General features: G+C 47.4%; 1 protein-coding gene and 1 pseudogene across 2 annotated transcripts in view; both read right to left on the bottom strand.

Moving 5' to 3' along the window:
• The window catches only part of TMEM192 (transmembrane protein 192), a 221,969-nt gene that overhangs the window by 196,245 nt on the left and 10,147 nt on the right, over positions 1–15,577 (bottom strand). The gene's annotated exons all lie outside the window — the stretch shown is intronic.
• On the bottom strand, positions 11,063–11,164 carry LOC134932410 (U5 spliceosomal RNA; annotated as a pseudogene).

Here is a 15,577-nt window from a genome sequence, read left to right as displayed (position 1 = left end):
AACACGCAGGGTCCCTGCTGCAACAGGTCCTCCCTGAGAGGAAGAGGCCACGGATCTTCTGTGAGCATCTCCTGAAGATCTAAATACCAGGCCCTTCGAGGCCAATCTGGGACAATGAGTATTGTCTGTACTCTTTTTCGTCCTAGGATTCTCTATATTTTTGAGATGAGAGGAAGAGGGGGGGAACAGATAGACCGACTGAAACACCCATGGTGTCACCAGGGCGTCCACCGCTACTGCCTGAGGGTCCCTTGACCTGGCACAATACCTCCGAAGCTTCTTGTTGAGGCGTGATGCCATCATGTCTATTTGAGGAATTTCCCAAAGAATTGTTATCTCTGCAAAGACTTCTTGACGAAGTCCCCACTCTCCTGGATGGAGATCGTGTCTGCTGAGGAAGTCTGCTTCCCAGTTGTCCACTGCCGGAATGAATACCGCTGACAGAGCGCTTAAGTGATTTTCTGCCCAGCGCAGAATCCTGGTGGATTCCGCCATTGCCACTCTGCTCCTTGTCCCGCCTTGGCAGTTTACATGAGCCACGGCTGTGACGTTGTCTGATTGAATCAGAACCGGTAGGTCGCGAAGAAGATTCTCCGCTTGTCGTAGGCCGTTGCATATGGCCCTTAATTCCAGTATGTTGGTGTGTAGACAAGCCTCCTGGCTTGACCACAGTCCCTGAAAATTCCTTCCTTGTGTGACTGCTCCCCATCCTCGGAGGCTCACGTCCATGGTTATCAGAACCCAGTCTTGAATGCCGAATCTGCGACCCTCTAGAAGGTGAGCATTCTGCAGCCACCACAGGAGAGACACCCTGGCCCTGGGGGACAGGCTTATCTTCTGATGTATTTGTAGATGGGACCCCGACCACTTGTCCAGAAGGTCCCACTGAAATGTCCTCGCATGAAACCTGCCGAAGGGGACGGCCTCGTAGGATGCCACCATTTTTCCCATAATTCGAGTGCATTGATGAACCGACACTCATTTTGGTTTTAGCAGGTTCCTGACCATGTTCTGGAGGTCCTGGGCTTTTTCCATTGGGAGAAAAACCCTCTTCTGTTCCGTATCCAGAACCATGCCTAGGAATGATAGTCGAGTCGTTGGAATCAATTGCGACTTTGGCAGATTTAGAATCCAACCGTGCTGTTGTAGCACTCTCAGGGAGAGTGACACGCTTTTCAGCAATTGATCTCTCGATCTCGCTTTTATCAGGAGATCGTCCAAGTACGGGATAATTGTGACTCCCTGCCTGCGCAGGAGCACCATCATCTCCGCCATCACCTTGGTGAAAATCCTCGGGGCCGTGGAAAGCCCAAACGGCAACGTCTGAAACTGGTAATGACAGTCCTGTACAGCGAATCTCAGGTACTCCTGATGAGGAGGATATATGGGGACATGAAGGTATGCATCCTTTATGTCCAGTGACACCATAAAATCCCCCCCTTCCAGACTGGAGATCACTGCCCGGAGCGATTCCATCTTGAATTTGAACATTTTCAAGTACAGGTTTAGGGATTTCAGATTTAAAATGGGTCGGACCGAGCCATCCGGCTTCGGGACCACGAACAGGGTTGAATAGTACTCTTTTCCCTGTTGGACTAGGGGAACCGTGACAATCACTTGCTGTTGACACAGCTTTTGAATTGCAGCTAACACTACTTCCCTCTCTGGGAGAGAAGCTGGCAAGGCCGATTTGAAAAATCGGCGAGGGGGCACCTCTTCGAATTCTAGTTTGTAGCCTTGGGATACAATTTCCATCGCCCAAGGATCCACGTCTGACAGAAGTTAGACCTGGTTGAAGAGTCGAAGACGTGCCCCCACCGGTGTGGACTCCCTCAGTGGAGCCCCAGCGTCATGCAGTGGATTTAGTAGAAGCCGGGGAGGACTTCTGTTCCTGGGAGCTTGCTAAAGCAGGCATTCTTTTGCCTCTACCCTTACCTCTGGCGAGGAAGGATGAGCCCCGACCTCTTCTGGACTTATGCGACCGAAAGGACTGCATCTGATATTGTGGAGTTTTCTTTTGCTGTGGGGGAACAAAAGGCAAAAAAGTAGATTTACCTGCGGTAGCTGTGGAAACCAGGTCCGCGAGACCTTCCCCAAATAAAACTTCACCTTTGTAAGGTAAAACCTCCATATGCTTCTTTGAGTCGGCATCACCCGTCCATTGGCGGGTCCACAGGGCTCGCCATGGCGTTGGCTCTTGAACCTAACAGCCCAACGTCTCTCTGAGCGTCTCTCATATATAAGACTGCGTCTTTAATGTGACCTAAGGTCAATAAAATGGTATCCCTATCTAGGGTATCAATGTCAGCTGACAAGGTATCTGTCCAAGCTGCAACCGCGCTACATACCCATGCCGATGCTATTGCCGGTCTGAGTAGAGCCCCCGTATGTGTACAAATAGATTTTAAGGTAGTTTCTTGTCTGCGATCAGCAGGATCCTTGAGGGCTGCAGTGTCGGGAGACGGTAGCGCCACCTTCTTGGACAGACGCGTTAAAGCCTTGTCCACCCTGGGCGAGGATTCCCACCATACCCTGTCCTGTGCAGGGAAAGGATACGCCATAAGAATCCTCTTGGGAATCTGCAGTTTTTTGTCTGGAGTTTCCCAAGCTTTTTCAAATAACTCGTTCAGCTCATGAGATGGGGGAAAGGTTACCTCAGATTTCTTTTCCTTATACATGCGCACCCTCGTGTCAGGGACAGAGGGGTCATCTGTGATATGCAAAACATCTTTTATTGCAATAATCATATAATGAATACTTTTGGCCACCCTTGGGTGTAACCTTGCATCATCGTAGTCGACACTGGAGTCAGAATCCGTGTCGGTATCAGTGTCTGCTATTTGGGATAGAGAACGTTTTTGAGACCCTGAAGGGCCTGTGACACAGTCAAAGCCATGGATTGACTCCCTGTTTTTTCCCTGGACTCTGCTTTGTCCAACATCTTATGCAATAAGGTCACATTAGCATTTAAAACATTCCACATGTCCAACCAGCAGGTGTCGGCGTTGCCGACGGAGACACCACAATCATCTGCTCCACCTCCTCCTTAGATGAGCCTTCCGCTTCAGACATGCCGACACACTCGTACCGACACCCCCCCACACACACAGGGATATTTATCTCGAGATAGTCCCCCAATAAGGCCCTCAGGAGAGACAGAGAGAGAGTATGCCAGCACACACCCAGCGCCAACTGACACTGGAAAACAAATTCCCAGAATATATAGCACTTTTTTATATAATTATGTATAATACACTTACTGCGCCTTACAAGTGCCGCCCCCCCCCTCTTTTTTGCCCTGTGTCACCGTGTTCAGCAGGGGTGAGTCCGGGGAACCAGCTTCTCTGCAGTGCTCTGTGGAGAAAATGGCGCTGGTTAGAGCTGTGGGACCAAGCTCCGCCCCCTCCAGCGGCGGGCTTTGGTCCCGCTCAATTTTATAATACTGGCGGGGGATTTATATAACTACTGCCTCCGCAGCCTATAATACTCATACGCCAGTCTTAGAGGTTTATATTGCTGCCCAGGGCGCCTCCCCTGCGCCCTGCACCCATCAGTGCCTGCTAGTGTGTGTTGTGTGGGAGCAATAGCGCGCAGCGGAACCGCTGCGCGCTTACCTCAGGGAAGAACTGAAGTCTTCTGCCACCTGTGAAGTCTTCTTTTCTTCTTATACTCACCCGGCTTCTATCTTCCGGCTCTGCGAGGAGGACGGCGGCGCGGCTCTGGGACGAACAGCGAGGGGAGACCTGCGTTCCGACTCCCTCTGGAGCTAATGGTAACCAGTAGCCTAAGAAGCAGAGACTATCACTTAAGTAGGTCTGCTTCTCTCTCCTCAGTCCCACGATGCAGGGAGCCTGTTGCCAGCAGTGCTCCCTGAAAATAAAAAACCTAACAAAATTCTTTTTTCAGAGTAACTCAGGAGAGCTCCCTATTAATGCACCCAGTCTCCTCTGGGCATAGGATCTAACTGAAGTCTGGAGGAGGGGCATAGAGGGAGGAGCCAGTGCACACCCATTCTAAAGTTCTTTATAGTGCCCATGTCTCCTGCAGAGCCCGTCTATACCCCATGGTCCTTACGGAGTCCCCAGCATCCTCTAGGACGTAAGAGAAAAAAGAAAAAAATCGTGAAAAACTCATGTCGACCTTTTGACCTGTCAACCTAGAAACCCTGTCAACCAATAGTGGTCGACCTAGAGACCAGATCTCGTGAAATACAATGAACTGAGCGAGCGGTACTGGGAGTAAAATAAGTTAAGCTTTAATAATGCAATGGTTTTACAGAGAGTTCTTAAATATTTAAATGCTGCGGAGGAGTCAGGTATGGTAGGGGACTGCATTGGTGGGTAGTGGCACAGGCAGTAGCGTAACTACCGTGGCTAGAGCTTCTATGGGGCACGGGATGCTCCAACTGCCCGCAGCTGCTCCCCTTGCACCCTGCCACTGGGTAACTCTGAGACCCGACGCTCCCCCTTTACCCCCGCCCACGGGATAAACAACCACTGCAGATAGCAATCACCTAAAGCTGCAGAAGAAGAAGTTGCAGGGGTGTGGGGAGGCCCTACCTGGCAGGCTCCAGCGAGCAGCAGAGCAGTGTCGCGATTTGCAGAGTTTTAGGGGCAGGGCCTTATGCCACCCCCATCAGAGACCTCTGCTGTAGCAGGTAATGTATTTCCTGCTCGCTCCCACCCCCCTCTCTCTCTACCCTTGCTCTCTCCCTGACACTTTCTCTCTTGCTACACTCTCTTCCTGACACAGTCTCTCTCTTCCTGACAATGTCTGTCTACCCCCCTCTCTCTCTCTCCCTGTCCATCTCTGGGACTCTCTCCTTCCCTCTCTCTCTGATACGGTCTCTCACTCCCTCTCTCTCTGCCTGGCACTGTCTTTCACTCCCTCTCTCTCTCTGCCTGGCACTGTCTTTCACTCCCTCTCTCTTTCTGCCTGGCACTGTCTCTTCCTCCCTCTCTCCCTCCCTCCCCCTGACACTGTCTCTCTCTCCCTGATTGTGTTACTCCCCGAATCTCTCTTGCTCCCCCACTTTCGCTCTCCCTGACACTCTCCCTTTCTCTCCGACACGCTCTCTTGCTCCTTTCTCTCTCTTATTCCCTCTACTTCCATGAAACCCTCTCTCTCTCCCTAACTCCTATCTCTCCCTCTCTTTCTTGCTCCTCTCTCTCTCCCCCTGACACACTCCTTGTCTCTCTCCCACTCCTCTCTCTCTCTCTCTCCTGCTGCCCTAAGGGGCATTGTACCGACAATGGCGGGAAGGTTCAAGATTTTGCTATGGGGCCTTCAAAGTTCTAGTTATGCTCCTGGGCACAGGAGTTGTCTTGTACGGCTGGAGCAGGAGAAGGTTATCAGAAAGGTGCAGGTTTTGCCTTTAATAACATTGCCTATTCAAAATCAAACTGTTGCTCCCATTCCTTTTCTATAAGGATGCAGCTAAACCATGTCTTACAGGATCCATTCAGTATACCAGCGTTTGGCATCCCGGCAGTTGGAATGCCGACGCCGGAATCCCGACACTGCATGGAATGCCAGCATCGGCATCCCAAATGCTGAATGCCGATCTATGTCTGCTGGGACTCATCACTGGTAACCCGCAGTGGGGTGGTGGTGTGGAAGGGGGGGGGGGGGGGGCGAAGATGTGTCAGGTTAAGCCGGCGGAGGGAGGGTTAGGGTTTGACTGCGGGGGGGGGAGGGGATTCTCTACTCATATGACTGCCGGCATCCATTACGCTGGGAGATCATATGTATCTGTTTTACAAGTTAGCTAAGGGCCTTATTCAGTAGCATACGCTATTGAGATGAGATCGCATTCTCCCCCTGCGCAGGCAGGAGGACTTCCCTTACTCAGCAGTGCAATCGAAATTGACTTGTGATTGCATCGCTTGCTGGGCAGCCTTGTCCTGTGCTGGGCGGCCCCCAGAATGCAGCAGTTGCAGATTGCTACTGAACCTGAATAAGGCCCTAATTCAAAACGTCATGCTACTGTGAATCCTGCTAATTATTATAAAACAATGGGCCTGGTTCTTCGATGGTTCTAGTCTGTCCATGTGCACAGCAGTGGATGCGACGGCTGCTGCAGTGCCCCCTAATCCGCAGCATGTCAATCACTTTGGGGTGGTGAGCAATTCACAAACCGGGGATGTCGGCCCCATTTTGTAGGCTTCCCAAGGTGAGCGTCTGCATATTCCGATGTAGTTTTTCCTTCTGCGCCATTAGCACATATACATATAGCAGCTGCTGCATGAACTGCGTCCATCTCTGAATTAGGCATAATGGGGGTTATTCAGAGTTGTTAGCAAACCAAAAAAGTTAGCAATTGGGCAAAACCATGTTGCTCTGCAGGTGGGACAGATGTAACTTGTGCAGAGAGAGTTAGATTTGGGTGGGTTTTGTTTCTGTGCTACTAACTGCCTAATTTCTACACTGCAATTTGGATTTCAGTTTGACCACACTCCATCCAAATCTAACACTCTCTCTGCACATGTTATATCTGCCCCCCCTGCACTGCAGCATGGTTTTGCCCAATTGAAAAAAATTTTTGGTTTGCTAACAACTCTGAATAACCCCCTAAATGCACAATTCTAATCTGAAACAGAATCTTAACTAATCATTAAAAAAGGAGGGATCGGGGAGTTAATGATAACATTTTATTCTGAGTTTAGCGTGTGCACTTAGGACTAAAATCACATGAAATGAAAACACACTTTACTGGAAAGCAAGTTACGTATAAAAGACAAATATGTTAGATCCTGGCCAACTATACGCCACTACTGTTTTTAATATCTAGTGGAAAAACTTGTGTCTAATATTTTTGGATTTCAGAAATAGCCAATTAACCATTAATACCCCTTTCACACCGCAGCTTGAACCCGGGAATTTGCCGTTTTTACTGGCTTCCTAAACGGTTCGAGCTGCGATGTGAAAGGGTCACCTTCAATTTACCGTTTACAAAATACCGGTATTTTGAAACGGTAAAAAAGCAGGGTCCTACCCGTTTCAGACCCGTTTAATTGTGCAGTGTGAAAGGGTCTGAAACTGTATTTGCAAGCCCCAGAAGGTGATAGGCTGTCTCCATGTGTGATCTCACCAGGCAGAAGCAGGAAATAAACATTTAAAATGACAACCACTGTTTTGTATGGGTGAAACGGGTTCAGTGTGAAAGGTACCAAAACGGTGATGAAATGGTAATAATAGGATTTTGGTACTTACCAGGTAAATCCTTTTCTTTGAATCCATAGGGGGCACTGGAGTACTCTTGGGATATGGACGGCGTAGCAGAACAAAGGCACTGAATATTTAAATTTAGAACTCTCCACCCCTCCATATCCCAGAGTACCTCAGTGTACGAACCCAGTGTTTTTACTGAGCGAACTGCTATAGAGAGGTTGACAATGGAGAATTCCTATAACATAAAGTTAATGTCAACTAAACAGTTGACAGCATAACCGATAGACCTTGATAGTTTGAACCAAAAAGGTGAAAATGTGTTACCATAAGCTCCTTTGAGCGTAATACAAACAAGGTAAAACCTGTTACCCTAAGCTCCTCTGAGCTTAAACAACCCAGGTAAACTGCTCTGGGTGGGCGTCCAGTGCCCCCTATGGATTCAAAGAAAAGGATTTACCTGGTAAGTACCAAAATCCTATTTTCTTCTTCATCCACTAGGGGTCACTGGAGTACTCTTGGGACGTACCAAAGCTTCCCTCGTGGGCGGGAGAGCTGTTTGACACTTGTAACAGTAGGCAGCCAAAGCTAGATGCTGATGCCGCAACCATTCATAACGTGTAAACGTGCACAAACGTGGTGCACTGAAGGCTATGTAGCCGCGTAGTAGACGCTCCACGACCTGCTGGGGCTGACATTCCCACAGAACCTGTGGGATGAGCTGTTACTGACGTAGGCGACTGTAACTTAGCCTTAAAGTAAGCCTGACTTGTAGTCATTGTTATCCAACTGGATAATGTCTGCTGAGAAAACTGGCTAACCCCAGTTGGCAGCATCATAGAGAACAAACAACGTATCCGTATTACGTACTGTAGACGGTCGGGACATATAGACGCGTAATGCGTGTACCACATTCAGAATTCTAGAATGTGCTGTCAACACAGGAACCACTATTGGTATACTGATTGCTTTGTCATGAGAAAACGTAAATACGGTGGCTTGGAATACAAGGCACCCAAATATGAAAACAAAACCCTTGCCGAAGCTAAGGCTAGAAGAAAAATGTTTTCCCAAGTGAGAAACTTAATCCCCATTTGTTGTAAGGGTTCAAAATATGAAAACTGTAAGAAATGTGAACCCAACCTCAAGTCGCCTGGCGCTGTAGGTGGGATAAATGGAGGCTGCACTTTGATGACACCTTGTATAAAGGTGTGTACCGACGCAATAGAGTCAAACGTCTTTGAAAATAAGTTGACCACACAGATACCTGCACCCTCAGTGCAGATAAACGCAGTTCTCCATCCCACCCTGTTTGTAAAATAACAGAATACGGGTAACTTGAAAGATGATGTCGGAAACTTCCGAGCTTTACCACCTATATATGCACACCAAATTTGTAATAATGAATTTGTAATAATGAGCTGCCTTAAGCAGCTTACTAGCTCGTAACATGATAAGTATAACCGATACTGTAATGACCTATTTCTTTTCTTAAGAGGGCGGTCTGAACCCCCCACCCCGTCAACCGCAGCATATAGGTAATAGGTACTTAGGTAACTAGGGGTAAAAGAACGTTCCCTGTTGTAACAGGTTGGACGTATTATGAGCGGACCAAGATCGTGTGCCAGTATTCCTTGGAGATTCGAGAAGCAAGCTCTCCGAAACCCATGAGATATCACTAGTATGACTGTGACGAACTGTCTTATGATCCGTTTTCGCAACGGAGAGAGCAGCGGAAAATGGTGGAGCCAGATACAAGATGCTGTATGACCACACGAATGTGAGAGACTCCACCGCCACTGCCCTTGTGATCTGTCGTTCTGTACACATACTGAGCGTTTGTAATTGTGGCGAGATGCCATCATGTATACCTGAGGGTAACTCCTTTTGTGTACTCACATATGAAACACCTCTGGATTTACTGTCCAGTTTTCAGGATATAAATCCTGACGGGCGAGATCATCTGTCTAACAGATGTCCACTCGCGGAATGAACCCCGTTGACATCCTCCCATAATGGTGTTGTGGGCAATAGAGGATTCGAGTTACCTGCTGCATTGCCATGCGGCTACTTGGTTCTTGTGTATGCAACTCCCGTTGCGTTGTCTGACCGCACTTGGTCAGACTGAAAGCGAAGCATGTAGTGCATTGAAAATTGCACGGAGTTCCAGGACATTTATCGACAGCAATCTGTCGTGATCCGTTTTAGAACTCTGTCGCTGATCTTTTTTAACTACAACTCCTGAACCTCTGAGACTCTTGTCCAGAGTATATACACCCTCGCCCCTCTGTGGGAAACGCGAGTGAAGGCCGGCGAACTAAAGCGCTTTGAAAACACATCATTATTGTTAACAGGCGAATACACCAATGTACCGCTAGTGTGCGTGGCTTTTACACCAATTACTAGATGTACATTTGTTCTTGCTGGTGTAGTAGGTAAATGTCTTTGATTTACCGTATTTATAATCTTACCTAGGAATTGACGTCGTTTAGACGGAATTAGATGCGATTGTTTTTAAAACTTGACCTGCCACCGCAGTATACATTAGTAGCGCAAGTTAGAGGAACTCTGTTGAGACAGAGTTCTTATGAGCAGATCGTCTAAGTATGGACGATTGTCACTGGCAGGACTCTGAGATGAGCTATCATCACCAACATCACTTTGGTAAATACCCGAGGCGTTGACACGATGCCAAATGGTAGTGAAATGGTTAATGGTTGTGGCGTTTTGCAAACGCTAGAACCTGTGATGACCAAACCGGAATGGGTAAATACGCATTGTGAAGATCAAGTGCAATTATGCAATTTTGTGGCTCCAATATGCAAATAGTAACCGCAGAAAATCCATTTTCAAACTGCATTAAGTGACTTGCTGATTGAGACTGCGACGGAGCTGTCTGGTTTTGTTACCCCAAACAGAGGGGAATAAATAACCCTGACTCTGTTGGTGTACTACTGCCTGGATATAAAAACAGCTGAAAACCAGCAGAGACTAAATGGCAACCTGCCAAACCGTTCGACAGAGGCAGTCTTGTCCTTTAATCTGTAAATATCTGAGACATCCATGAGTTGATGTCTGGAAACCCCGCAAATGTAACGTGTAAAGACGTGCTTCCAGAATTGGAACATGGAGATGCCTAAGAGGTCATCAAGCCACTGGCTTGCTGACTGTAGCGTCGTGTCGTTACAAGGCGTGACTGTTTTGTCTTTGAAAAAACTGAAGTCTAAAGAGATTAAACGCCGGCACCAGTATTTCCGTTTTGATACTGGCTGCGGTAATGGCTGAATATCAAATTTAGGACCAACAAGTTCTGGCCTTGTCGCACTTAAACTAGCGACGATGAAAGTAACCGGCGTTAGCAGAAGCTTTACAGATATACTCTGCAGCTTCTTTTTCATTGTTTCCATACATAGAGTCTAGTGACCCAAATGTATTCTGGGTTTTTATAATGTTTTACACAGACGCATTTACCAATGGCGGATCGCGTCATTTTGGAAACGATAAAATAGTGGTTAGAGTCTACTCAGTCTCTGTAAAAATGGAGACATTGACTCACTGGGATTTAGCAATGTATGGTTGTCAAAAACCCCGCCCTATCTGAGTGCTGGTCTAATGTACCCTTCTCACTGGTAGTTATCGGTGTGAGATTTGACATAGAATTGTGCATTAAATTATAAGACCAGTCAACAACTGTCTTTTGTTAGAGCTGGCGGAGTAACTTCCGAGACTCCGATGTTACCGCTCTTGTAATTTGAATTGCCAATGCTTAACATAGGATTTTTAAAAATTATTTGTAGTCTGCGCTAGAGCCTTACTCGCTATGCAGACAGACCCCACAATAGGCAACGGACAGACACTTGCACGACTTATTGTTATGTGTCATATATATATTTTATTGCTGAACAGCATATTTATATGAAACTCATGGTTGTTTCTCTCTACGGAAATCTATAGTAAAAGCGAAAGATTTATTTGATGTGAAGAGAAACTAGAGTATTCTTTATGTGAAAAACAGTTCACATGGGCATGTGAAACCCGAACCAAATTCCCACTAACACCCCTGCGCCTCTGGTGGCTTAGAGATGTAGGGCAGGAATGTTCCAGAATTACACCCTGGAAAACAACAGGAAGCATGGTTAAAATGGCCCCTTTGCCATGCTGACCGTGATAATCACAGAACAAGTGACAAATGTTTCCGTGTTAATCTAGCCTATTATACAGTATAATCACAGGCTGGGTACAACACATGCTCTATTAATAAATATATATATATATATATATATATATATATATATATATATATATATATATATATATATATATATATATAGGCTCAATAGCCTATGATAATTACAGACATTAATATATTTATACAGCATTTACATAAGCTGAATAGCCTATTATACAGTGATAATCACAGACTTAATATAGGCTCAATAGCCTATTATACAGTGATAACCACCAACATTAATATATAGGCTGAATAACCTATTATACAGTGATAATAACAGCCATTAATATAGGCTCAATAGCCTATTATACTGTGAAACTCACAGACAGTAATATATGCTCAATAGCCTATTACTCCCAGGACAGGTAACAATACATTATAAATACCTGTCACCTATATATAGCTGCCTATACACTGTGCTGCTGTATATTTAATCCGCCAGAATTCCACCGTGCCTTGTAACGCTGTGTCCTGCGGTAAGGCTGCAGCCTCATAGCGCTGGCACATGTGGGTGGATGGCTGCTGGGCGGCCGGACGGAGCGGCGGTCCCCGTCTCTGTACCGAGACTGAGGGAGCGTCTGCGGCCGTATGGCGCTGGCGGCCGGACGGAGCTGGGCGGCCGGACGGAGCGCTGGGACGGGCGGCCTGCAGACATAGCGGCTGGGGCTTGCGGGCGGAAGAGCGGAAGCAGGTATTAACCCAAACATAGCGGGGCGGCAGCCTGCGCTGACCGCCCCGTTCCCCAGCCTACCTTGTCTCCTGATCATGGCTGCGACGGGCTTCTTATGTGTAAGCTCGTCCAGCTGTTGTAAATTATGGCTGTGACGGGCTTCTTCTGTAAGCTCCGTCCAGCTCTGTAGTCCTGGCTGCGACGGGCTTCTTATGTGTAAGCTCGTCCAGCTGTCTTGTAAATCATGGCTGTGACGGGCTTCTTCTGTAAGCTCCGTCCAGCTCTGTAGTCCTGGCTGCGACGGAGCTTCTTTGTGTAAGCTCCGTCCAGTCCTCTATAGTCATCTGGAGTAGATCATGGCTGCGACGGGGCTTCTTCCTGTAAGCTCCGTCCAGCTCAGGCAGCAGTTCATGGCTGTGACGGGGCTTCTATCTGCAAGCTCCGTTTACAGCAGGTAGTGAACTGCGTGTGGCTGTGAGGGTGCTCTTTGTGAGGACCGACACGCCATGCGCTGGCCGTGCAGCGGCACTATCCCGGACCCATGTTTTTCTTGAAACTGGGAAGGGATGCGCTATTAAAAAAAAAATTAAAAATAAAAATGAAAAATTAATAAAAATCTTCCAACAAGTGTGGGAATCCCACAAGCCGATGTTAGTGCTTTGAGCACAGAAAAAACACTGGGTTCGTATACTGAGGTACTCTGGGATATGGAGGGGTGGAGAGTTCTAAATTTAAATATTCAGTGCCTTTGTTCTGCTACGCCGTCCATATCCCAAGAGTACTCCAGTGACCCCTAGTGGATGAAGAAGAAATACTGGTTACAACATGCGATGTGAAGGAGGTTTAACTGTTCAGACCCATTTTAAGAACTGTTTAAAGAACAGTTTCAAAAGCAGGTTTTGCGATGTGAAAGCAGCATAAGATATGAGCAACACAGTTCACAGAAAGAAAGTAAAAGCAGAGAACTGATACACCTTTTCCACCTGAGTACCGGGTCCGATCCGGGATGTTTAACCCGGCTACAACACAACCCATGTTGGCCCCGCCATTTCCACTGCACTTCGACACGGGTTATTCCCGGGTCAGATCTGTTTCCACTTAACCCGGGTAAGCTCTGTAAAAGCCTATTGATGTCACTTGTTACTCGGTTCTGAAACACGGGTAATGAGCATTTCCACTGCACAATTACCCGGATCATTACCGTGTTGTCAACCAAGGTAGCTACCCGGGTAGGATTAACCAGTGTTGAGCCGTTTCCACTTACTAAAAACCCATGTCGATGTGCGCCCACGTGCAAAAACACGGGTAAATTTAGCTAGTGGAAAAGGGGTAGGAGTATAACAAATGAACAATAATATGTATAGTAAAATGTAACAGCATGAACAAAAGGTGTCCATGTCATGACAAGCTGACGTAACAGCAGATTTTGGATGCTTTCACGAGGACATGTTGCACAACGGTTACAGAGGGTTTCTACTTTAAGTAACGATGGTAATAATAGTACTTTGTTGGGGTCCAATCCCTGGATATCACAGGTAATGTTTGTTTTAGCTAACAATGAATAGTGACATTTAAACACTACAGAGAAAATAAGATTTTACTCACCGGTAAATCTATTTCTCGTAGTCCGTAGTGGATGCTGGGAACTCCGTAAGGACCATGGGGAATAGCGGCTCCGCAGGAGACTGCGCACAACTAAGAAAGATTAAGGACTACCTGGTGTGCACTGGCTCCTCCCTCTATGCCCCTCCTCCAGACCTCAGTTAGGAAACTGTGCCCGGAAGAGCTGACACAATAAGGAAAGGATTTTGGAATCCCGGGTAAGACTCATACCAGCCACACCAATCACACCGTACAACTCGTGATACTATACCCAGTTAACAGTATGAAAAACAACTGAGCCTCACGAACAGATGGCTCATAACAATAACCCTTTAGTTAGGCAATAACTATATACAAGTATTGCAGACAATCCGCACTTGGGATGGGCGCCCAGCATCCACTACGGACTACGAGAAATAGATTTACCGGTGAGTAAAATCTTATTTTCTCTGACGTCCTAGTGGATGCTGGGAACTCCGTAAGGACCATGGGGATTATACCAAAGCTCCCAAACTGGCGGGAGAGTGCGGATAACTCTGCAGCACCGAATGAGCAAACTCAAGGTCCTCCTCAGCCAGGGTATCAAACTTGTAGAATTTAGCAAATGTGTTTGAACCCGACCAAGTAGCAGCTCGGAAAAGTTGTAAAGCCGAGACCCCTCGGGCAGCCGCCCAAGAAGAGCCCACTTTCCTCGTGGAATGGGCTTTTACAGATTTAGGATGCGGCAGTCCAGCCGCAGAATGTGCAAGTTGAATCGTACTACAGATCCAGCGAGCAATAGACTTGCTTTGAAGCAGGAGCACCCAGCTTGTTGGGCGCATACAGGATAAATAGCGAGTCAGTTTTCCCGACTCCAGCCGTCCTGGAAACATAGATTTTCAGGGCTCTGACTACGTCCAGCAACTTGGAATCCTCCAAGTCCTTAGTAGCCGCAGGCACCACAATAGGTTGGTTCAAATGAAAAGCTGATACCACCTTAGGAAGAAATTGGGGACGAGTCCTCAATTCCACCCTATCCATATGGAAAATCAGATAAGGGCTTTTACATGACAAAGCCGCCAATTCTGACACACGCCTAGCCGAAGCCGAAGCCAAGGCCAACAGCATGACCACTTTCCACGCGAGATATTTTAGTTCCACGGTTTTAAGTGGCTCAAACCAATGTGACTTAAGGAAATCCAACACCACGTTGAGATCCCAAGGTGCCACTGGAGGCACAAAAGGGGGCTGAATATGCAGCACTCCTTTAACAAACGTCTGAACTTCAGGCAGTGAAGCCAGTTCTTTTTGGGAAAAAATCGACAGAGCCGAAATCTGGACCTTAATGGAACCCAATTTTAGGCCCATAGTCACTACTGACTGTAGGAAGTGCAGAAATTGACCCAGCTGAAATTCCTCCGTTGGGGCCCTTCTGGCCTCACACCACGCAACATATTTTCGCCATATGCGGTGATAATGGTTTGCGGTCACCTCCTTCCTAGCTTTAATCAGCGTAGGGATGACTTCCTCCGGAATGCCCTTTTCCTTCAGGATCCGGCGTTCAACCGCCATGCCGTCAAACGCAGCCGCGGTAAGTCTTGGAACAGACAGGGTCCCTGCAGCAGCAGGTCCTGTCTGAGCGGCAGAGGCCATGGGTCCTCTGAGATCATTTCTTGAAGTTCTGGGTACCAAGCTCTTCTTGGCCAATCCGGAACCACAAGTATAGTTCTTACTCCTCTCCTTATTATTCTCAGTACCTTGGGTATGAGAGGCAGAGGAGGGAACACATAAACCGACTGGTACACCCACGGTGTCACTAGAGCGTCCACAGCTATCGCCTGAGGGTCCCTTGACCTGGTGCAATATTTTTTTAGCTTTTTGTTGAGGCAGGACGCCATCATGTCCACCTGTGGCCATTCCCAGCGATT

This window comes from Pseudophryne corroboree, chromosome 1, assembly GCF_028390025.1.
Source record: "Pseudophryne corroboree isolate aPseCor3 chromosome 1, aPseCor3.hap2, whole genome shotgun sequence".
NCBI lineage: Eukaryota > Metazoa > Chordata > Amphibia > Anura > Myobatrachidae > Pseudophryne > Pseudophryne corroboree.
Note: the sequence above shows the minus strand (reverse complement) of the source record. Positions and strands in the feature narration are given on the sequence as shown.